Source organism: Eulemur rufifrons, chromosome 21 (genome assembly GCF_041146395.1).
Source record: "Eulemur rufifrons isolate Redbay chromosome 21, OSU_ERuf_1, whole genome shotgun sequence".
Lineage (NCBI taxonomy): Eukaryota > Metazoa > Chordata > Mammalia > Primates > Lemuridae > Eulemur > Eulemur rufifrons.
Window position 1 is genome coordinate 14,535,423 of NC_091003.1, and position 25,119 is coordinate 14,560,541.

At 43.0% G+C, this 25,119-nt stretch overlaps 1 protein-coding gene across 2 annotated transcripts in view; it reads right to left on the minus strand.

The window, feature by feature from the left end:
- CORO1C (coronin 1C) overlaps window positions 1-20,677 on the minus strand; it is a 77,223-nt gene extending 56,546 nt beyond the window's left edge. Inside the window, exon 1 of one of the 2 annotated variants that reach the window (XM_069496809.1) lies at window positions 20,658-20,677. The gene's annotated coding sequence lies outside the window, so the exon portion shown is untranslated. Of the gene's footprint in view, window positions 1-15,099; window positions 15,190-20,657 lie in introns of those variants that run through there. The other variant, XM_069496807.1, reaches the window with a different exon arrangement.
- Window positions 20,678-25,119: the final 4,442 nt, after the last annotated feature.

The window sequence follows — 25,119 nt, forward strand, 5'->3', positions numbered from 1 at the left end:
TTTTCTAGGGTCCTATCATAATCTGAAGCCTAAGGGTCTACAGGGAATCCTTCTTTCATTGGGATGCAGTCTGTATTACTCCCCCCCCCCCAATAAAGCATACACAACTTACTGCAAACTAAATTAGTTACTGGCACTCACAGGGTTATACGTATAACACATACACTCAACTGTGAATGCTGAACAGGTCCTTAATCCCATTTATTTATTCAACAACTATTTATTGAGCTTTGACCTGCCTGGCACCATGGAGACAGTGCAGACACAAGTGAGCAAGAAGACCCGGCGCCTACTCTCATGGAGCTTACAGTCTACTGGAGGAGACACACCTCAATCAGACAGCCACACAAACCTTAATGTGCTGCTGTGACAAGTGTTGAGATGCAGAAGTACACAAGGTAAACGAGTCAATCATCAGGGGAACAGAACCAGATAAGCGGCATTAGGTTGAAATCAAAGAATGAGTAGAAGTTAATTGGGCAACAATAAAAGTGAGTTCCAGCTGGGAGAAACAACAGGTGTAAAGAAGCTGTATCAAGAGCAAGGGCTAGTTAGACTGCACTACTTAGCCAGGAGGGGCTGGAGCCAAAAAAGCTAGGCTAAAAGAGGCTGGGAGGTCAGCAGGGCCCTCTAGGCCATGCTAAGGATTTTATCTTTAAAGTCTTGGGAGCCATAGGAAATTTCTTAAGTGTGAGTGTGTCACATAATCAGATTTGCATTTAAAAAGATCACCATGAATGCAGCTGGAGAATGGACGTGCAGGTGGGAGCATCTGAGAGGAATCAGGGAAGCAAGTTAGGAGGTCACCGCACTTGTCCAGGCCAGAAGTGACAGTTTCAATGGAAATAGAGACAAATGGATGGAGTCAAAAGACTTGAAATCAACTGAATTTAAAAGCGTTTTAGATACGAAGTGCATCAACATTGAGGCCTAATTTTGGCTCATGCCACTAGATGGTTTGTAGGGCCTTCCCTTGAGCTCTTTGGTGCTGAGGAAGACTTACTGCCTCTTAGGAGTAGCTCCGAAGAGCTTTCTCTTTACAAGTAGATATGTGAAGAGTAAAACCACACGGAAAATACTTTCAAATGTATTTTTTAAAACGTAATTACCTTTTCAGATTAATAACTGGATCTGTGGCTTTAAAATTACGCTACTTTCACCCACAAAGGTGTCTGCAGCTTAAAGGAAAACATATTGAACATGCTTTTGGAAAATGAAACTAACACTGTTTGAAATAAAAATCTCCTTGTTTCTGGAATTTTCAGGCATCCTATAGAAATAGGAAAACAGAGCTTTTACAGTCTTACTTCACCTTAGGAAAAATCATTTTGTCTGCCAGATCTTTTTTGAAAAAATTACAAACTATTTCATTATCAGCATACCTCTCTCCTAAAGGGAAGGAAAAAAAAACATAATATCAGTATCCACAACAGAGTATAAGAAACTGCAAGAATGTAACTCATAGGGGAAAGTGTAGTTACTACCAAATAAATACGGAACCACCACCCGATACCTTTAGAAGATCTCAGCTCTTTAAGGAAGAAAACACTACACATCCAATTTCACCAATAAAATGAAAATACCTCGGGGAAAGTAGAGACAAATAAATAAAGCCCACTTTCAGGAAGAAACATTTAGGCTAGATATTCTGAGAGTGAATACTCTAACACACGAGGCTTTTAGCAGCCATAGCTAGTAAAACCATAACTATCTCAAACCCACTTTCCTTCCAAATTGTATCAAGACTTAAAAAGAACATTATAATTCTTAATTCTCTGTGTTAAATTAATTGAACTGCATAATGGTAACTGAAAGAGAAATTCTCTATTCCTCAAATGAAAGCAGGATGGATCATTTTTAAATGATTTTGAGTAGAATGCCAGCAGAAAGACTGGGGGTTTCCCATTCCTAACACTCTTTTAAACAACTACATTTATGGTTTGTAGTAATGTCTCAAAACTGCCAGAAATCTCTCTCTCTCTCACACACACACACACACACACACACACACCCCGCAATTATAAAATTCATTTTTTGTGACCACTTAAATAATAGGATATAAACCAAAGCCTACAATTTTTCAAACTTTATGTATAAATGAACTCCTAAATGATGAGATCATTTAATAGTTGAAATGGTACACAATTCACCCTATCTTAATTTACTTAGTTCTTGTCAAATTCTCAAGTCAAATGAATTCCCAACACATTAAATCCTTGGGGCTCCAAGCGTCACTCAAATGCCCCAAGACCTGTCCTAAGATTCCTCTGGGGCTGGGCCTGGAACCCCCAACAGGTCCACTGTGGACAAACTTCCACTTCCTCCTCTAGGGAGGACTTGGTGCCATGACACTTTCTAGTCAATCCGCACATCCAAGGACAAGAAACTCAAGACGACAAAGACAATAAAGGGAAACTCAGCTTTTTCAATGGCTACCTTAACTTTAAATCCTCACTTTGATACAAATTATGGTTCTTCCCATATCTATTTTGACAAAGGCTCTCAGACGAAAGCTTCCTTAGGATGCTACCTCATTGATTCTAAAGTCAATGCTAACCAGAGCTACAAAAAAAAAAAAGCCATAAGAACCTCATGCTACCAATGTTTTCAATTTATTCAAGAAGTCAGTTAAGTAAATTTGCAATAAAGTACCAAAATGTAATGTCATCATGCTTTTTATTAGACTTTATACTTTAAATAACCAAAACTCCAATATTTGCTTTACAAATAAAACATGTTTCGATAAATAAGTATATGCGTGTGTATGTATATACAGGGTGTCCCAAAAGTTGCCATACATAGGGAAAATGGGAAGTTGTAGCTAAAGTTACCTTTATTTACAAAATATGCATTCCAAAATTTTATAAAATTTTTCCTTTGTGTACATATACACACATATATACATTTATATGCACATAGACACAAACACTTTGCTAACATTTTTGTTTTTTTCTTTTTAGAGACAGGGTCTCACTCTGTCACCCAGGCAAGAGTGTAGTACATGATCATAGCTCACTGCAACCTCAAACTCCTGGGCTCAAGTGATCCTCCCGCCTCAGCCTCCCAAATAGCTAGGATTACAGGCACATGCCACCATGCTCAGCTAATTTTTTTCTTTTTTTTACTTTTGTACAGACACGTTCTGGCCATGTTGCCCAGGTGGTCTCAAACTCCTGGGCTCAAGCAATCCTCCTTTCTCAGCCTCCCAACGGATTACAGGCATGAGCTACTGTGCCTGGCTTAAAATTATGAGGTTAGCTTATAAAATAATTTTTAAAATATATTTTTCATAAATATTTTTAACCCTGGAAACAGAGGATGTATCCTATCATCAGATAATTTAATAAGCACGTATTTACAATTAGTAGTCCTTCTTTCACATCATAGAAAACTTCTTTATTCCTTTCATTGTCTAGGAAAGTGAAAAGACTGATAATCTCTATCACAAGTGTATTAAGCAAAATTAAAATTCAATTATTCAGACTAACATTTATTGAGCACCTACTATGTGCTGGGCAGTATGCTAGGACATGGAGGCACAAAAGAATGTAAGACATTCTCTGCCTTTAAGGAATGTGAAATATAGTGGTATTGGAGGTCATGTTCACAAACTAGGAAATAATTCTATACTTTACTTGTTTAATTTCTACTCATTTAATCCAAAATGTAATTAGTATTAGCACAGAAATCACTAACACTAGTGACACCCACAATTACATTTACATCTACCTTTGTAACTCCATAACCAAACTATATTTACATTTTACTCTAACATATTGCATAAATGTACTTTCCATTATCATGACTTCCCATAGTCCAGGCCACCCTACCTACCCATCTTAACACTACTCTTCCCCAGTTACACCTGTTCTGAGTCAGCCTAGGACTATCATGCTCACCCTTGGGCAGGGTCCCACTCTCAGTGTCCCAGAGCCACTGACTCTCCAATTCCTGCCCCCTGAATTCACACAGACCCTCACAGTCCATACCGCAGAATTCAGCATCAAAGAGTCATTCACTTGAGGGCTAGAGGAAGCTTCTAACGTGTTTTTTAAACTTTTACATATTTTTTAAGTAAATTAAAACATTAAGCTTCCCACAAGAGACTTTGTGAATAAGAATTTTTTAATGAAACCAGAAAATGCAAGTCCCTAATCCTTATTATGCTACGCATCATGAAATGTTTGAATGAGGAGAGTTCTTTGAAACCAGGCAGTCCAAACTCTTCACAGAGGCATCAACAAAAAAGAGAAGTCAATTATTTCCCACTGCTTGATGAAAAAAAGTGCTGTTAAGTTTTTTTTTTTTTTTTTTTTTTTTTTTTGAGACAGAGTCTCACTCTGTTGCCAGGTTAGAGTGCGGTGGCATCAGTTCACAGCAACCTCAAACTTCTGGGCTCAAGCCATCCTTCTGCCTCAGCCTCCCAAGTAGCAGGCACTACAGGTACACACCACCATGCCAGGCTAATATTTAAATTATTTTTGTAGAGATGGGGGGGTCTCACTATGTCATCCAGGCTGGTCTTAAACTCCTGGGCTCAAGCAATCCTTCAACCTTGATCTCCCAAAATGCTAGGAATTATAGGCGGGAGCTACCACATCTTACCACTCTTTGGTAAGTTTATAAAAGAACAGAAAAATAGATGGGGACCAGTGCCTAGCTCTGGCCCGTACAAGCTGCCCTAATTTACAACCATTACCCTGCCCTGATCTGCTTCCTGAAGGTCACAGAAAACAAGCCACTGTGCTTAAAACCTAAGACCCCCTTCAAGCTGTGACTCCCAGTGGAAAAGAAAAAAAGGAATCATGAATAGTTTAAAAAAAAAATTAGCAGATTCACTGTTTTATAGATAACAGGAAGAATCTTTCAAAAGCAGGCAGGGCTTTTTCCTGACTCCAGGTGTCAGGGGTGGCCTCTCTGTATGAGCTCTGTCTGACCCCACATGCCTCCACGCAGCTTTCCCCCTGAAGCCTTCCTACAACTGACTGAATGCAAAAATTTCAGAGACAATCCATTTAGCAGTAAGGAAACTCCTTTTAAAAAATATTAATCTTGTACCTCTAAAAGGATTAAACGATGTGAGTGAAACAATATAAATAAAGCCCATAGCCGTCCAACACTGAATAACAGTGGCAGTCTAATATTAACTGTGATCACGTATGCACACACTAGTGGAAATGAACTTGAACCATGTGCTTTGCTACTCCTATTTAAAGGAGATCAGCTTAACCAGAGGAGTAGAAGTTTCAAATTAAAAGAGATACCAAGGAGGAGGGAGAACTTGGAGGGCCAGCACAGATCAGGAGGGCTGCTGAGGCCTGAGGCCTCTGAACGCCACATAGCCTGCAAAGGGAGGCACTTGCGGGGTGGAACATGGGTCCTTATTTCGCTTTCATGTGACTACCAGCTCCCAAGATCCAGAATTCTACTATCACCATTAACAATTTAAAAAACTGTGCTGTTTTTAAACAGATTCCTTCAGTCTCGGCTGGGAACTTACCCACCACTTATAATGCTGACTCTACATAAAAAAATGCCACCTGAGTTCTAAATAACTGAGTTAGACTCTGGAACAAAACCCAGTCCTGAGTTGGGTTGGGGACCAAATGCACACACTGCCTCCAAAACAGAAATTGCATTTGGGCTCTCATTCACTTTCAGAGAAACACGTGGTTCACAACTTTTCTTTGCAGGTACGATATGTTACGTGTTCTACTTGACAGTGTAATTCAGCCCAGTGCATTCAATACATTGCCATAGTACATGAGAAGATCAAACCGGCAGTCCTAGGGAGAGAGAAAAAAAGACTTCCAACTTACCTTTGCCTACAGTAGCACTGTAAAGCAATAGTGGCCCACATAAGAGAGAGCCTAAAGGACAGTTACTCTATTCTAAAACAGACAACATGCATCTTATTAAATATCACCCCAAAGAGCTGTGGCCAAACCTCGTTGGCTCCAGTCTCTCTCTTGCTTGCCAAGAAAAACTAGGATGACAATGTTAAGCTAAAGATACTACTAACCACAAAATTAATTCACCATCTAGCTTGTAAAGTGACTAGTCTCCTAATAAATCTCTCTGCTTAACAGAGATGATCGCTCGAGTTCACATGTGTTCCTTAGTCACCACTCAGGCAGCATTTGAGCTTTTATAAATCAGTCTCAATTCTTTAAGTTCCTAAGAATGAAAGGAATTAGAATCTTTAACTAGAAAAGAATGCTTGACCATTATGAAAAGGAATTTAAGTATCTTTCATGTGAAGTAAGCAAATAATGGTGATTAAACATTTGTCATAAGGAGGGGGTGCTTGTGAATTTTGTTAAGCACCCCTACAATGCCAAGAGTGGAAAATACACCCCAAGGCTTCACTCTCCCAACACTTCCCTTCCCATGTGTCTACTATGGTCTCTCGTGAAACTGAAAAACTATAGCTTTGTTCATTCAGAATGAAGGCCTCAACAGTCGTTGGGACATGGGGACACATACCCAATTCCACAATGGAGCAAGAAAGGCTCTTACACCAAACTACCATGTGACCAGACTTGCAGTCTGTCTTGGATCCCCAGAGACAGAATGACCACACTGTGAAGCAATGATCAACATCTGCTAATCTGAAATGGTTTTCACTATGACTATTACAATCCATATAGTTCCAGTACTGGACTTGTGTTGTTCCTGTCCAAACTCAGTGTTTTCATATACAGGTGGCCTACCAGTGCCGAGTTTTCTGGCAAGACGCAATGCAAGGGCACCTTTGCAAAAATAACTGGTCTTCCAAACACTCAAGACAAATCCTTAAAATCGCTGATTACTAATGGTCAGATTGTAAGACTGAGGAAATAAAAAGGGATCAATAAAAGATTGTCGAAGAACTTTAAAACTAGAAAATCAAGACTACCAAAGGCTTAGCTAAGAAATTGCATGTATTTTCAAATTTCCCAAAAATGAATCTAAAAAGCCTGGCCAAGTTTCACAGTTTAATACATGCACAACCTGAACATGTGCGAAAAAATAACAACAACAACACAGGTACTAGCTACCATTGTGGTGATGAACTGAAGAGATAAACCCTGTGAACAGGCTCAGTTTGCAGATCTGGCAAAAGACCACGGTGAAAGGTTAAGAGAATGGAACTGCTGCACTGGGTCAAAGACTAAAAGGGAAAGCCATGTCAGATTCACACAGTTTGAAAAAAAAAAATGCACACTATACAATACATCTACATTACCAACTATAAAAATGAATTCACACTACACATGAAATGAGGTGGAGGTGGGTTGAGGGGAAGGAAGGAAGGGACAGTTATGTTCCTGATCTTGGGCAAGTCCCTCAAGCTCCTGTGACCACAGTCCCCCATCCATCCGTAACACGAGGTGCTCAGCGCTTCCTGCTCTGGCTGTGATTCAGACTCACCAGGGAGCTCAGGGCCCGGCGGCCATATTCATAAAGGTCGACAGCTGATCCTCATGGACCGTCAGCAATGAGGACTTGAGGACTTCTGGACCTGAGAAATAAATAATCTCCCAAACGCCCCTAAAATGGTATGTTCTTTAAAAAGTGATGAAATACTGGTGCTAACTATGATCCATCATTCATAATTTTTAAAAAAGAAATGTAGATCATTGCATGTCCAAAGGGGAAAAAAATAAATTTGTATTGTGAAGTTACTGCCTTCAGTTATATAATATATAGACCTTTCTACTCCTATTTATATTCCAGTTTCTCTCTTTCGCACTCACCTTTGCATTGTTTTAATTTCTCACTACTGCACCAAAAGGAACTGATTTTTGTTATTAATGTAAGATTCAAATGACAGGCCTAATTTCACATCCCATGAAACTACAGAGGCTCTCTTCCCACACAGAATGTTACACTTTATCACAACACTGCCAGTCACATTATAACCAGATGAGTATCTCAAGCACTACAGTGCAATCTCCTTCCAAACCCTAAAATGATCAATCTTTTGCCAGGAACTAAACCCTTTTCCTCAAGGCAGGCAGACAGACAGACTGAATACATAAAGCCTGAATAAGGGAAGCTTATCTGAATAGACATTTCCAATTCAGACAGATGCAAAAACACTGCCTCATTTTTAACACCATGTTCTCATTCTAAAATTAGACATTATTTTCCCTCTTCAGTGACTCAACTGTGACTCAAAGCGTAAAATCCTCAGGTGGGAGTGGGAACTCATACCTTAATAGCTTAACATTAGCAGTAAAATGTATTAAACGTACTCTATTTGATTCTCCCCAGTTCCATTCATTAACAGACCTTTCAGAGTGAAGAGCAAGGGAACAGGAGTGTACTCAGCATCTTCTCTGCATTAGGCACTTTCCATACTTTTCCTCATTTAATCTTTTTTTTTTTTTTTGTTGAGACAGAGTCTCACTTTGTTGCCCAGGCTAGAGTGAGTGCCGTGGCGTCAGCTTAGCTCACAGCAACCTCAGACTCCTCGGCTTAAGCGATCCTACTGCCTCAGCCTCCCGAGTAGCTGGGACTACAGGCATGCGCCACTATGCCCGGCTAATTTTTTCTATATAGATTTTTAGTTGTCCATATAATGTCTTTCTATTTTTAGTAGAGACGGGGTCTCGCTCAGGCTGGTCTCGAACTCCTGACCTTGAGCAATCCACCCGCCTCGGCCTCCCAGAGTGCTAGGATTACAGGCGTGAGCCACCGCGCCCGGCCTCCTCATTTAATCTTGACAATGACCCTCTAAAGTAGCCATTAGCATCAGCATACTACAGAAGAGGAAAATGAGGTTCAGGGAGGTGAGGTACCTGACGAAGTCACAGCTAGTGAGAAGTAGAGCCCAGAGTGAAACCCAGCTCCGTGTGGCTCTAAAGGCCTGCACCTTCACAGCCTCAGTTCCCCCAAACACAAAGTTCTCTCAGAGCAAGAAACTAGGTCAGGTAGTCATAGCTCACTCAGCCTGATTAGACAAACAAGAAATTTGAAATTTATTTTTCTTTTTCTCTTCTTTACTACCTTGCTACAATTCAACCTTTAATGAACACAAAAGAAAATGTACCCCAAAATGGCCAACTGGTTTCTCCTAATTCTCAGAAGATGCTAAGTGAAATATTTTATGAATTAAAGCATTAAAAATGCATATAACACAAAATATAACTAAGGAATACTAACTTGAGTAGATGCTCCAAGAGAAGCGAGAGAATGAAAACAAGTACATGCCCTTAAAATCCAATTTGCAACCATTCTCATGAGTGCACAGGGGAGGTTCCAGTACTGACTGACCCAAGACCAGTAGGGCTGGCCTGTATGCATTTGGTGTGGCTAAATCATACCAAACTAAATGTGCTCCCTGGCCATCTGCCCTACTTAGAAGGCTGTGCGCCAGTCATTATTGTTCATTAGGAAGAAAGAACCTGGACGAGAATGTTCTGCCCTTGGGGAAAAATGTTTTAAACACTTGGTTTTACATCTGAGCACTTTTTTGGTAAGAGCTAGACTTGGATGCCAGAAAGGCAGAAGGGAATTACCCTTGTCCTTTGTGTTATTTTAATATAGTCAATAAAGATGTTAATAATAATCAGAGAAACCCACTGACCTCAGAATCTTTCCAGTTAACTTCAATAAATAATTATTCATTCAGCGAATATCCAAAAGGCACTGGTGACCAAACTGTGAATAAGAAAATTTAAGTCTGCCTTCCAAGAAGTTCTCTGCTGCCTTCTGCCTTCAAGGGAAAGGCAACTTTCAGCCTGTCAACTCAAATTCAGTCACAATAGCAGACAATAGCGATGAATGTACAATCCATGAGGACAGGGACAAAGTCTGGCTGTGTGGAGGAGTTCTCATGGAGGAAAAGCCTCATGACCTGAATCCCAAAGGACAAGTGGGATTCAGAAAGTGGAAAGGAGGTGGAGGAATAAGCTCATCACAGATTTGAAAGCTGGGACGTTTCAGGGAGTGGCACCTGAGATGAAGAATCGGAAGGGGAACAGTGAGAGATAAAGCAGGCTGAAATCAGACATGCCTTAATCCACAACCACATTAAGAAGACTGAACTTTATTTCATGAACAATGGGGTGTGTAAGCCACCGGAGGATATGAACAGACCAATGACATACTCCCTGATGAACCGTTTGTGATCTATAGCCTATCCTAAATCAAATTTTTCCCTCACTCTTTCACATTTGGCTTTTAATTTTTATAACCAAAATACTGATGAGATATGGTTTAAGGTCTAAATAATTTGTAACTAGTAAGATTCCATTATGGAAAAATTAGGCATCATCAAAATTTAAAGTGTTTGTACTTCAAAGGGAACACCATCAAGAAAATGAAAAAGCTACTCACAGAATGAGTGAAAACTTTTGCAAATCATGTATCTGACAAGGTACTTGTATCTAGAATACATAAACTCTTAAAATGACAATAAAAAGACAACCCATTAAAAATGGGCAAAGCATTTTGAACATTTTGCCAAAGATTAGATATACAAATGTCCACTAATTTAATGAAAAAATGCTCTACATCATTAGCCATTAGGAAAATGTAAAAACCATAATGAGATACCACTAGGATGGCTAGAATCAAATAGAGAATAACAAGTGTCGGTGAGAATATGGAGAAATTGGAACCGTCAAACACTGTTGGTGAAAATTATAAAATGGCGCAGCTGCTTTGGAAAACAGTCTGGCAGTTCCTCCAACAGTCAAACACAGAGTTACCACATGATCCAGCAATTCCACTCCCAGGTATATACTCAAGAGAAATGAAAACATATGTTCATAGCATTGTTCATAAAAGCCAAAAAGGGGAAATACCTAAATGCTCATCAACTGATGAACGATAAACAAAATACAATATATCCATACAATGGAATATTATTTGACCATAAAAAAGAATGACGTACTATACATACAACATACATAAACCTTGAAAACATGCTAAGTAAAAGAAAGAAGTGAGGCCGGGCGCGGTGGATCACGCCTGTAATCCTAGCACTCTGGGAGGCCGAGGCGGGTGGATCGCTGGAGCTCAGGAGTTCGAGACCAGCCTGAGCAAGAGCGAGACCCCGTCTCTACTAAAAATAGAAAGAAATTATCTGGCCAACTAAAAATACATGTATAAAAAAAAAAAATTAGCCAGGCATGGTGGCACATGGCTGTAGTCCCAGCTACTCAGGAGGCTGAGGCAGTAGGATCACGTGAGCCCAGGAGTTTGAGGTTGCTGTGAGCTAGGCTGACGCCATGGCACTCTAGCCTGGGCAACAGAGCGAGACTCTATCTCAAAAAAAAAAAAAAGAAAGAAAGAAAGAAAGAAGTGAGACACAAAGACCATATATTGTATGATTCCATTTATATGAAATGTCCAAAATAGGTAAATCCATAGAGAAAGCAGATTAGTGGTTGCCTAGTGCTGGGGAGGGAAGGGTATGGTGAGGGGGTACTGCTAACGGGATGGGGTTTCTTTTTGAAGATGATGAAAATGTTCTATAATTGATTGTAGTGGTGGCTGCACAACTCAGTGAATACTGTATACTAAAGACCACCGAGCTGTACACTTTTTAAGATTGATTGATTGAGACAGAGTCTTGCTCAAGAGATCCTCCTGCCTCAGCCTCCCAAGTAGCCGGGACTACAGGCATTTGCCACCATGCCCGACTAATTTTTCTATTTTTTGTAGAGACAGGGGCTCACTCTTGCTTAGAGTAAGTTTAAACTTACTCTAAGTAGTAGCTGGGATTACTCACTCTTGCTCAGGCTGGTTTCAAACTCCTGACTTCAAGTGATCCTCCTGCCTCGGCCTCCCAGAGTGCTAAGATTATAGGCGTGAGCCACCACATCCAGCCTGAACTATACACTTTAAATGAGTGAATTATATGGTACATGAATTACATCTCAATAAAGCTGTTATAAAACAAAAAAATATTCCATTATGCACTGCTGAAATACAAAGTGTGTGCTCAGGAAGGAGTATAGAATATTGTTCACTCACTTTAAAGGATCTGAACTAGGGCAATGAAAACCCAGAGAGATTCTATTACTTAACATTCTAGGTACTAGGTCATATTGAAATATTCATGAAGAATTCCATGTTTAATACAGAAAAGGGATCTTAAGTTTAAAAAGACATAGAAGTGTCAGAAGAGTTTTCAAAACTTAGGGATAGGATAACACAGGGAAGTCATTAAATGGAAAACCAGCCTAAGAGGTTATACCATATGGATTTGTACTCTGAACACGAAAGTAGTACTCAAATTTATTATTGCTCCACCCCTGAAGAGAGGTCAAAGGTCAAACAGCCTAATTAATATCTATTTCTAAAGTACCAGGGTGTGACAAATCCAAATATTAAGAAATGAATATTTTAAAAAAATAAATAAATAAATAAATAAAAAAAAAATAAAAAAAATAAAAAAAAAAAAAAGAAATGAATATTTTGCCATCATAAAGAACTGAATCTTCCACATTCCCACTTATATAACTATTAATAAGAACTGATAATTTATCCTTTGGAACATTCCATCTCATAGGCATTAGAGTCACTCTCCTTCTCATGGTTGGAGTGGATCCCAGAAGTGACAGATGCGTTAAACATAAAACTTATATCAAAAAAACCCAACAGTGTTTAAAAATTGTTATTCACTGATGCTGAATCTCATCTTAAACTACACATAAATAGACATAAATGCTGATTAGCACAATCTGCAGGCAAAGTAACAAATGATCGTGAAAAATTCAATATTGTGTGCAGTGATGTTTCATTGGTATGTATCTATTTGTCAGGCTTTAATGTACCTTCCACAAGTAATCAAAAACAAATGTGAACAAGATATGTTCCAGATTTGTCAAAAAGGTGTGTACCTGACCTTTATACCAAATCTTCGTTCAATCCACAGTACACAGGACTATCATCTACTATAAAACACTGCAGGGCCGGGCGCGGTGGCTCACGCCTGTAATCCTAGTACTCTGGGAGGCTGAGGTGGGAGGATTCCTTGAGTTCTGTTTGAGACCAGCCTGAGCAAGAGCGAGACCCCGTCTCTAATAAAAACACAAAAAATTAGCCGGGCGTGGTGGTGCAAGTCTGTAGTCCCAGCTACTCAGGAGGCTGAGGCAGGAGGATCCCTTGAGCCCAGGAGCTGGAGGTTGCTGTGAGCTAGGTTGATGCCACGGAACTCTAGCCAGGGTGACAGAGCATGACTCTGTCTCAATAAAAATAAATAAAAAAAATATATATATAAAAACACTGCACTTCAAGACCTAAGGTACAATTCTCAGTTTTATTTCACTTTTTCTCTATTTATTTATGCAATCTCTCACACCCATTTACTACTTAAGGCTTCATATCTAAACATTATGACTAAAGCCAAAAAAAAAAAAAAAAAAAAAGTTTCCTTAAATCAGTCTTCTAAAATGTATAGAATCAAGTCCAAAATAGATTTTGTGCATTTCTGCAGTTTTACGGGGAATGCAGAAAGTCAATTAATATTAAACAGACATCTATTTGCCTTCACAATTGAACAGACGGTACAAAGCAACTGCTTATACTTAATCATGTTTCTGTCTATTCTAGCAGGCCCTGGTGTCAGGAGAACGTTCTGCCAGATAAGGACAATGAGATGCATTATTATATAGAGTGACTAAGAGCCCTACAAGTACTGTTTTAGAATGTAATCCCAGGCAGGAAGGCTGTGGTAACACAGCCCAATATCTTGTAATAACTATTTCCCCAGAAGTGAATATATTTGCCACCCAGTACCAGTTTATAAACACGCACTACATTCAATTCTTTTAAAATGTCTTATAGGAAGGAAAAGCCTTTGTATCTTGCTATCCCTGGGGAGAGGAACAACTTGCAATTTGCTTCTCACTCTGAATCCCACGTTTGTAACATGTAGAGCAAGCACTTCAGACACCACAAAACAAGGGCAGCCTACATTAAGGCCAAATATAGGATGTGATTCTAAACCATGAGGCAGTAAAGCCTACCATTCCTTTTCCAGCGTTCAAAATCCTTTTAACACTCCCAAAAAAGGCTGGCAGGGCCAGCGCCTCCCTCCAAGAGGAAGCCCCTTTCTTCTCGGCTCTCCCCGAAGCCTGCCACTTCCCCCAACACATTCAAATCATTTGAGAGACGGAGAGCTGGTGAGCGAGCGCCTGTGGGGACAGGCGGGAGAGCTCGGTTCCTGCATTTCCACCCTCAACATCTGACCTCATCCTCAGTCATTTCAGCGCAGCGGAACCCCACCTGCACCTAGCTCCTTTTTCCTGCGTCCCTCTCCAGCTGCCCCGCTATTAGGGGAACACATCTCTGAATCACCCCGTTCACTCGGACGCCCCAGGCCCCCCGACCCCGCCAGCGTTCCTGCTTCGCTCTTCCTCGCCCACCCCCTTGCCAGTCCCAGCCCTCTGCTCCTTCGGCCGGGCTCAGCCTCTTCCCAGGCCGCCCCCACCCACATTACTCCAGCTCCAGCCCTGCCCCGCCCTGCCTGGCCCCCGACCTAGACCTTCGGGGCCCAGAGCTGGCCTCGCACCCAAAGCCAGGCAACCCCTACGCCGGGCAGCCGCCCTCGCCCCTCCCAACGCAGGGCCCAGCTCGCCCCGGCCCCACGTGAGCCCGGCCCCTGCCCACCCCTCACCCACTCGCTCCCTAGGGCGACCCAAACCCCGCCCCCAGGCCTGGCGCCCCCGGGCTCTGCGCCCCAGACTCGAGCAGCCTCTCCTCACCCAACCAGGCGGTCCCTGGTCCCAAAAAACCTTCCTTGGGCAGCCGCGTCCCCCGCGACTCCTCGCCCGGCCAGGAGGGGTCCGGACCTCTAAGACCCTCCCCTGGGCAGCCTCCTCCCCACAGGGACCCCGCTTCACTCTCCCCAGGCCACCTGGTTCCGTCCCCAGCTCCCCTACCCCCGAGACCCCGAGCCTCCGGCAGCAGCCCGCGACCCTAGCCCCTGCACACCGGCCCGTGGGTCCGCACCCCGCGCGCCTGCCCCAGCCCTCTCCCCCACCCGGCCCTGCCCCTCGCCCCGCCGGCTCCTGTCAGCGGGCGCTGCCACATGCTGAGAGGACAGGTCCGCCCGCCCGGCTCGCTCCCGAGCGGCCCCGCCGAGCGCGCGCCGCTCACCAGGGCCGAGGTGCCTGAGGCGCCGCCGCCGAAGTCCCCGCTGCAAAGCCGGGCGAAGCCTCCAACCGCTGCCGCCTCCCGCCTGGCACTGAGCGCCGCGCGGGGGAGGGGCGCGGGCAGCCGCCCCCGCCCCCGCCGCCGCGCGCAGGCCCCGCCCCCGCGCCGCGCCGCGCCCAACCAGGGCCGCCGGGCCGCGCCGCGCCACGCCCACTTCCGGGAGGGGAAGCCCGCTTCCCACTCGACGCTCCACGCCTCGCCCTCCCTAGCGCCCCTCTGGTCGCGCCGAGGGATGCAGGTGGGCCGAGGAGGAGGGCGGTGCCCCAGCCCACGCCCCGCTCTCCAGTCATCTGAGTGGCCGGACGGACACGCCCACAGGAGCCTCCGGCCACGCCCACCGCTGCTTAGAACTTGGAGCTGGGTTCTTAGAGCTCCGCCCACTGACCCGCTGGGCTCAGCGAGCCACAGCCCCAGGCTCCACAAAGATTCCCCCGAGTCCCTTAAAACCGGAACATCGGCTCCCCTGAGTCCCGCCCACCGCCCACCCAAGCCCTGAAGCCCGCCTCCCAGCTCCCTGAGCCCAGCTCCCCGCCCAATTCCGCTTCCGAACTGGCCCTTAGGCGCCGCAAAACCCCGCCCAGACTGCCAGAAGCCCCGCCCAGGGACCCTCGATGCAATAGGCATCATCTTAGGCCCCGCCCACTATCTGTCTAAACGCTTCAACTCCAAGTCCCGCCCCGAATCCGTGAATCCCCGCCTCTGGCTTTTGAAGCTCCGCCCCTGCCCCGTCTCACCCTCCCACTGCCACCTCTGGGGACTCCCGACGTTCCATCCCTGCCTATACGTTCCTAGTGCAGGGGGGCCTCCCCTGGGCTGGGCCACACCCACGTGGCCCCAACAATGACGCAAAGATGACCGGTGATTGACCCCATTTCACAGGTGAGGAAATGGAAACTGCAAAGTCCCTCCCTTCCTTTCCCTGGCCAAAGTCCCTCAATAACTGGGCGTCCCAGGCCTGAAACTCAGAGCCGGGGATTCCAGTCCCAGATCTGCTGCCGTCAGGCTGTGTGACTTGGGGCGGTTCCTTCTGGAACTGGGCCTGAGATTCCTAATCCTCATCGTGAAGAAGTTGTCCTGTTGATATCCAGAGCCCCTTCCTGAAATACCAAGCTCAGAAATACCAAGATTTGGGGAAACTGGGCCTGGGGAACTGAATTGACAAGGCAGGCCTGCTGAGAGGTGGGGCTGTTGACTTCCCAAAGCAAGGCATCTTTGCAAGTCACAGGGGGATTTTTCATTTTAAGCATGAGTCTCAGAAATGTGTGTTATGTAAATCAAGGTCCACCTGAACTAAAATAGCTATCACAGCAAATGACTTATCCTCTCTAAGGTTCAGTTTGTCCCTAAAATAGGAATAATAGGAACACCTCCTCACAGAGTTCCACGAGACCATGTTAGTATTGCACTTAGAAGGGTGCCTGGCTTGTGATAAACCCTCAGCAGATGCTACCTGTTGCTGCTACTGCCCTGACTCCACAGTATGAAAGGATGGGTTTCATTTTGCCTTCAAGCAGCCACTCCTCATGGGAGGGACTCAGCACCCTTTCTGCAGCAAGATTTGCCACGCTCTTCATTTAAATGAGATAAATGAATGTGTTAAAGCACCCAGTGCAGTGCCTGCCATATGGCAAGGCTGAAAAACGATTCACTATTTTTACGATTCCCATCTTTAAACAAGGGCATTGATAGCAGTGGGTTCTGCACGGTTTGGGGAAAATGAAGGTTGATAAAGTGCTTTGTGTTGCAACTGGGAACCACCGAGTGAGTGACTTACTTTTGGAAACAGATTATAGCTAACATTTACCCATCACTTATATATGCCAGGCACTATCTGAGTGCTTTACATGCAGAATCTCCTGAAATCCCTCAATAATCCTGTGGCCATAGAAAGAATTCTTAATCCCTACCTACAAAGGTGAAGAAACTGAGACTCAAAGAAGTGAAATTACTTGCCCGAGTCACACAGCTTAAACCAGGTAAAACGCACACTCTGTCTAATTGCAGAACCTACACTCTTGGCCAGTTAGTCCTTACACTAAAGTGCCTCCGTGGCAGCAAGAGAGAATAGAAAAACCAAAGACTTTGTATTCTGACAGACCTGGGTTCAAATTCAGGGTCCACCTCTTCCTGTGTGACATTGGGCAAGTCATTTCTGCTTTCTGAGCCCCACTCTCCTTGTGGGGATCATGTAAATGCTTATTTCAGGGAGTGGTTTTGAAGACTCAGGAGTTCAAATTCAATGAATTAAGACATGGAAAAGTACCCAGGACACATCAGGTGCTTAAAACATGGTGATTCCCTTCCCCCAGTTCTTTAAATGATGAAATTAGAAGTAAAGCTTCCCATGACACCACTTCCCTCCACCAGATGACACCACCATAAAGCAACTGTGCAATATGCTGAGAAAGAAAGATTCCAAGGTCTTCACCTTCCAGCTGCTTGTTTCGGTTCCTAGTTTTATCCCTGAGTTGGGGGGAGGGGGGATTATCCTTTCACAGATGCATCCAAAAGCAGAAGCAATGCCACCTCACCTTACCCGACACCTGCCCCAAATGTGCTCAGCTGAGAACTGCTACTCCCAGGAACAGCAGGAAAAAATGCGTAACCCTTTGCTGGAAGCAAACCCCATCATTTCCCTGTTCTTAAATCTCCAGCCACCCCTTTGTGGGCCTGAAGGAAACCTTGGCTCTTTCCAATCTGGTCCTAAATGAAGGGATTCAGGTCCAGGTAAGATCAGGTAAGATGCTGGATTTGAAAGTCTTCATCTCTCTCTCTCTCTCTTTTTTTTCTTTTGTGTGTGTGTATGTGAGACAGGGTTTCCCTCTGTTGCCTTGGCTAGAATGCATCATCATAGCTCACTGCGACCTCAGACTCCTGGGCTCAAGCAACCTTCCTACCTCAGACTCCCAAGTAGCTGTGACTACAAGTGTGTGCCACTACGCCTACCTAGGTTTTCTGTTTTTTGTAGAGATTATGTTGCTTAGGCTGGTCTTGAACTCCTGGCCTCAAGTGATCCTTCCGCCTTGGCTTCCCAGAGTGCTGGGATTACAGATGTGAGTCACCACACTCAGGCTGAGACTCTTTCCCTGCTCTCAAAAGCTGGTGATTTCTACAGTGGTCTAAGACAGATGTGAGATGGAGAGGAATTTAATGATCAGGAAAAATAAGAGTGATTCCAGGCTCTACATGATACAGGTGCTCGCTCATGTATGAAGAAGAAAAAACAGTGGGGGCTGCATCCAGAGGCTCCTTAGCAAATCATTTTTCTGGTTTCTCTCAGTACCAAATGTGGACATTAGTTTTAGGTTGCCAGGGTAACCTGGAAGCTAAGTGAATTAGCCCCGTGGAAGCATTAATAATAATAATATTAAATAAATGAGACTGGAAGCCCTTAGAGTAATCTCAGTGGTCAAGACCCCTAATTGAGTGACAGAAGAGGACAAAGCCTGGGGAATATTAAAATTCATCCTACATGGATAAATCTTGATTCTCACTGCTCCGGGTGCTTATTTCTGCAAAATAGGGACTGGAAAATTGCTGACTAATTGCCCAGCTACTGACAGATGCCTTTTTTTAATTTAAAACTTTTATTTTGAGGTAATTATAGATACACATGCTGCTATAAGAAATAATACAAAGAGATCATGTGTACCCTTTACCCAGTTTCCCCCAATGGTAACATCTTGCAAAACTGTAGTACATTATAACCTGGATATTGACATTGATACAGTTAAGATACAAGGTATTTCCATCACCACAAGGATCGTTCATGTTGCCCTTTTATAGCCACACCCACTTCCATCCTGTACCCACCCTCTCCTTAACCCCTGGCAACCACTCATCTGCTCTACATTTCTGTAATTGTGTCGTTTCAAGAATGTGATAGAAATGTAACTTTTGGGGATTGGCTTTTTTCACTCAGCGTAAATCTCTGTTGCATGTATGAATACTTTGTTCCTTGTTATTGCTGAGTACGGTTACATAGTGTGGATATACCACGGATGCTTGAACCATTCACCCATTGAAGGAGATCTAAGTTGTTTGTTGTTTCTAGTTTGGGGTCATTATCAATAAAGCTGCTATAAACATTATAAACATTCATGTATGGGTTTTTGTATGAACGTAAGTCTTCATTTCTCTGTGAAAAGTGACCAGGAGTATAACTGCTGAGTTACATGGTAGTTACATGTTTAGTTTTTAAGAAACTGCCAAACTGTTCTGCAGAGTGGTTATACCATTTTCCATCCCCACCTACCAGCAATCTGTGAGTGATCCAGTTTCTTTGCATCTTTGCCAGCATTTGGTGTTGTCACTGTTTTTTATTTTGGCCATTCTCATAGGTATATTGTGGTATCTCACTGTGGTTTTAATTTGCATTTTCCTGATATCTAATGATGTTATAAATATTCTCCTATCTTATTTGCTGTTTGTATGTCTCTTCGTGTCTTTTGCCCATTTTCTAATTGGACCATTTATGTTTTGGGTTTATCTGTTTGTTTACTGTTGTGTTTTTGAGGGTTCTTTATATATTCTACATACTAGTCCTTTGTCAAGATATATGGTTTGCAAATATTTTCTCCCCATCTGTATAGTCTGTTTTTTTATACTCTTAATGGGGTCTTTCACAAAGGAAATGTTTTAAGTTTTAAGTCCAATTTATCAAATGTTTTCCTTTATGGTCCATGCTTTTGGTGTCGGATCTAAGAATGCTTCACCTATACCCTAAAGATTTTCTCCTATGCTTTTACTAAATGTTTTGCCATTTTATATTTCACACCCAAGTCTGTGATCCATGTTGAGTTAATTTTTGTATGAGGTTTGAGACTTCAGTTGGAGTTCATTTTTTTGCCTGCATATATGCAATCACTCCAGTATCATTTGTTGAAAAGGCTATCTTTCCTCCATTGATTTAATTTTGTACCTTTGTCAAAAATCAGTTGGGCATATTTGTGTGGGTCTACTTCTGGGTTCTCTATCCTATTCCACTGATCTATATACCTTCCTTCCACCATTGCCACACAGTCCTGACCACTGAAGCTATTAACAATATAATAAATCTTGAAATCAGATAAACTGTTTCCTCCCACTTTATTCTTCTTTTTAAAAATTGTTTTTAGCTATTCTGGTTTCTTTGCCTTTACATATAAATTTTAGAATAATCTTGTCTGTATCTACAAAAAATCTTGCTGGGCTTTGATAGGAATTGTGGCAAACCTGTATAACAATCTGAGGAGAACTGACATCTTTATCATGTTGTCTTCCAATCCATGAACACAATATCTGTCCATTTATTTAAATCTTTGATGTCTTTCATTGTATTGTGTTGTTTTAAGTAGACAAGTCCTGTACATGTTTTGCTAGATTTAGACCTAAGTAACTTTTTGAGCAATTATAAATAGCATTGTATTTTTAATTTGTGTCCATGAGCTCACTGCTAGTATAATGAAATAGAATTGATTTTTGTATGTTTATCTTATATCCTGGAACATTGCTGAACTCACCTATTACTCCTAGAAGGTGTTTTGTAGATTCCTTGGGATTTTCTATGTTGACAATCATGTCACCTGCAAATAGAGATAATTTTAATGTTTTCTTTCCAATCTGTATTCCTTCTATACCCTTTTCTTGCCTTATTTCACTGGCTAGAACATCTAGCACTACGTTGAATAAAAAATAGTGAAAACAAACATCCTCACCTTGTTCCTGACCTTCACCAAGAAACATGGAGCCTTTCATCATTATGTATAATGTTGGCTATAGATATATATATATATTTTTTTTTTTTGACAGAGTTTCGCTCTGTTGCCCGGGCTAGAGTGAGTGCCATGGTGTCAGCCTAGCTCACAGCAACCTCAAACTCCTGGGCTTAAGCAATCCTACTGCCTCAGCCTCCCAAGTAGCTGGGACTACAGGCATGCGCCACCAAGCCCGGCTCATTTTTTCTATATATATTTTTAGTTGGCCAGATAATTTCTTTCTATTTTTAGTAGAGACGGGGTCTCGCTCTTGCTCAGGCTGGTCTCGAACTCCTGACCTCGAGCGATCCACCCGCCTCGGCCTCCCAGAGTGCTAGGATTACAGGCGTGAGCCACCGCGCCCGGCCTAGATATTTTTGTAAATGTTCTTTATCAAATCAGGGAAGCTCCCCTTTATTCCTGTTTTTAAGAGTTTTTATCATCAATGGGTATTGAATTTTGTCAATACTTTTTCTACATCAAATAATACAATCACCTTCTGTAGCCTGTTAATATGGTGGCTTACATTGATTTTTAAATACTGAACCAGCCTTGCATCCCTGAAATAAACTCCGCTCGGTCATGGTGTATAATTCTTTTTATATATTGCTGAATTCCATTTGTTAATATACTATCAAGCATTTTTGTTTCTATACTCATGTAAAATATTGGTCTGTAGTTCCCCTTTTTTGTAGTCTATCTGATTTTGTTATTGGGGTTAACACTAGCTTAATAAAATGAGTTAAAATGTTTTCCTCCTATTTTCTGGAAGAGATTGGTGTGGATGGGTTTTACTTCTCTAAATGTTTGATAGACTGTTCCAGTGAAACCATCTGGACCTAGACATTTGTTTTGGGGGGAGCTGTTAAATTTCAAATTCAATTTCCTTAATAGTTACAGGGCTATTCAAGTTATCTGTTCCATATTGGATGAGCTATGGTAGTTTTTGTTTTTTAAGGAATTGGCCCATTTCACTTGCATTATCAAGTTTATGTGTTTAGAGTTGTTTGTAGGATTCCCCTATCTTTTGATGTCTCAGGGTCTGTAGTGATAGCCCCTGTTTCATTCTTGATATTAGAAATTTGTGTCTTTTTCTTTCTTGGTCAGTCTCAGTAGGGAATTTGTCAATTTTACTGAACCTTCAAAGAACTGATCTTTGTTTCATTGATTTTCTCTATTTTCCTATTTTTAGTTTCATTGATTTGTGCTCTTATATTTATTATTTCCTTCCTTCTGTTTGCTTTGAGTTTCTTTTGCTCTTCGTGTTCTAAGTTCTTGAAGTGGGAGCTTAGATTTTTGATGTGAGACTTTTCTAACATCTGCATTTAGTGCTAGTTTCCTTTCAGCACTTCTTTAGCTGTGTGTCACAAATTTTGATGTGTTAGATTACCATTTTCATTCAGTTCAGTGCATCGTTAAATTTCCCTTGAGACTTCCTCTTCAACCCACGGGCTATTTATAAGTGCATTGTTTAGTTTCCAAGTGTTTGGAGATTATCCTGTTATTTTTCTGTTACAGATTTCTGATTTGATTCCATGTGGTCAGAGAATACACTCTGTGTAATTTTAATTCTTTTAAATTTGTTGAAGTTTGCTTTATGGTCCAGGATATGGTCTATCTTTTTGGTTTGTTTTCTTTTTCTGTTGTTCAAATGAGGTAATTCCTGTTATTCTGTCTTCACGGATTTTTTCCCCCTGCCTCTTCCATTCTGTTGTTGAGCCTATCCACTGCATTTCTTTGTTATTATACTTTTCAGCTCTCAAATTTCCATTTGGTTTTTCCTTATATCTTCTATTTCTTCATGGAGACAGTCCTTTTTTTAAAAAAAAAAAAAATTATTTCAATCATGTTTGTGGTTGGTTGCCAAAGAATTTTTATATGGCTGATTTAAATTCATTGTCAGGCCAGGTGTGGTGGCTTATGCCTGTCATCCCAGCATTTTGAGAGGCTGAGGCAGGGGGTGGGGAGGATCACTTGAGCCCAGGAGTCTGAGACCAGCCTGGGTTGACATAGTGAGACCCCATCTCTACAAAAAAAATTAAAAAAATTAGCTGGGCGTGGTGGCACATACCTGTCGTCCCAGCTACTTGGGAGGCTGAGGCAGGAGGATCGCTTGGGCCCGGGAGTTTGAAGTTGCTGTGAGCTTGACGCCACTGAACTCTGTAGCCCAGGCAACAGAGCAAGACCCTGTCTCAAATAAATAAAATCATTGTCAGCTAATTCTAACTTCTCTGTCATCTCTGTGTTAGCATCTGTTGATTGTCTTGTTTCACTCAGTTTGAGATCTTCCTGGTTCTTCGTATGGGCAATTTTCAATCCAAACCTTGACATTTCTTAAGTGCACATATAGTAATAACATTCATCGGGTGTCAGGCAGGTAGGAGGGGGGAGGAGGGCATGGGTATATACACACCTAATGGGTTTGGTGCGCACCGTCTGGGGGATGGACACGCTTGAAGCTCTGACTTGGGTGGGGCAAGGGCAATATATGTAACTTGAACATTTGTACCCCCGTAATATGCCGAAATAAAAAAAATTAAAAAAAAAATCTTGACATTTGTGGTATTATGTTATGAGACACTGGATCTCATTTAAATGTTCCATTTTAGCTAGTGCTACCTGACACTACTCTGGTACGGGGATGGAGGGAGGGGCCACCACATTACTGCCAGGTGGGGGTGGAAGCTCCCCAGTCGGCCTCCGTGGACCCCCGATAGGCAGAGTGGGGGGACTTCTCCTACTGCCGGGTGGACGTGAGCGCTCTGGCTCCCCACCTGCCTCTGCTGTTACCTCCCTGGCTGGGGAAGGGAATGGTAGAAATGCCTTATTAGTGTTCCCCATGGTCTTCCTCTGACACCATGGCAGGGTGTCCTCAGGCAGTGGTGACAGTCCTGGCTTACCATGATGCCTCCTCTGCCACCACCCTAGAGGGAAGAGAGGGAACACATCATTACTGTCGGGTGGGGGTGGAAATCCAGCCTCCCCACGTGGCCTCCACCTGCACCGTGCGGAGACGGCCTCATGAGCACCCGGTGGGAATGGAAGTCCGGCTCCCTACTCAGCCTTCTCTGACGTCACCCCAAGGTGTTGAGAGCGTCCACGAGGAAATGCAGGATGCCTGCCTGGCCCAGGCACATGCTGGGGTCAGAGTCCATGCCTGGTGGCCATGATGGCTTGAGCTGATGGGAGAAACCCTGGTGTGACAACGGGACCTGCCACTTCCTGGCTTTGTGATCTTGGGCAAGTCACGTCACCTCTCTGGGCCTCAGTGTCCTCATCTCTTCAGTGGGGAGAAATGATGCTCACCTGAGATTATGTTTGTGCAAACACCTGCCACAGATCCTTAATACAAATAAATACTTACCACAACAGGGCTGGTACTTATTGGACATTACTACTCACCAGGCCAATGTTACCAACCTGCCAGGCGTTAACTCAATGAATCTCACTCTAAGACGATAAACAACAATATGCCTTCTTTAGCCCCATTTTACAGGGGAAGAAACTGAGGCTCAAAGGGGTGAAGCCACTTGCCCATGGCCACACTGCTGGCCAACTGCACTAAGTCTACTTCCTGATAGACTGTGCCACCTTCTCCATGTCTAGGAATAAGTAGGAAACACTGCCAAGCTCGGGAAGATCTCATTCGTCAGAGAAAACTTCTGGGTCAGAGATCTGCACAACTGCCTACCAAGAGGCAGGAGGTGAAGGTAAGTGGGAGTGACCACTCAGAAGCATTAATAAAAATGGAGGGAAAGCCTTCTGCCACTGCCCAGGTCCTGGAGAGCGGGAAGAAGTAGGCACTGAGAGTCTCAGGGTCGGGGTCAGGTTGACTTAGGCTAAAGCCCTGCCTGAATGTCCTTGGGCAAGTCACCCAAACTCTCTGAGCCTTGGTCTCCCCATTTGTGAAACAGAAATAATACAATTCCTATACTTCATGGGAACACTAATAGTTCTAATTTCATGGAGTGACTAAGGAGTGTAAAGTAGATCGTTGATGTAAAAATATAGCTTCTCACTGCCCTCGAGAAGGTGGAGTACAACTTCCCACCCCTTCAGTGTGGGTTGTGTATAGTCACATCCTTGCAAAGAATACAGCGTGGAAAGGGGGAAAAAGCTTTCCCGTGAAATCTGACACATGCTACCTCAGCCAGATGATCAAGGTGAACATCCACAGGGATAAACCATGTTGACAGTTGGCACCCTTGATACAATGTGATGACAATGG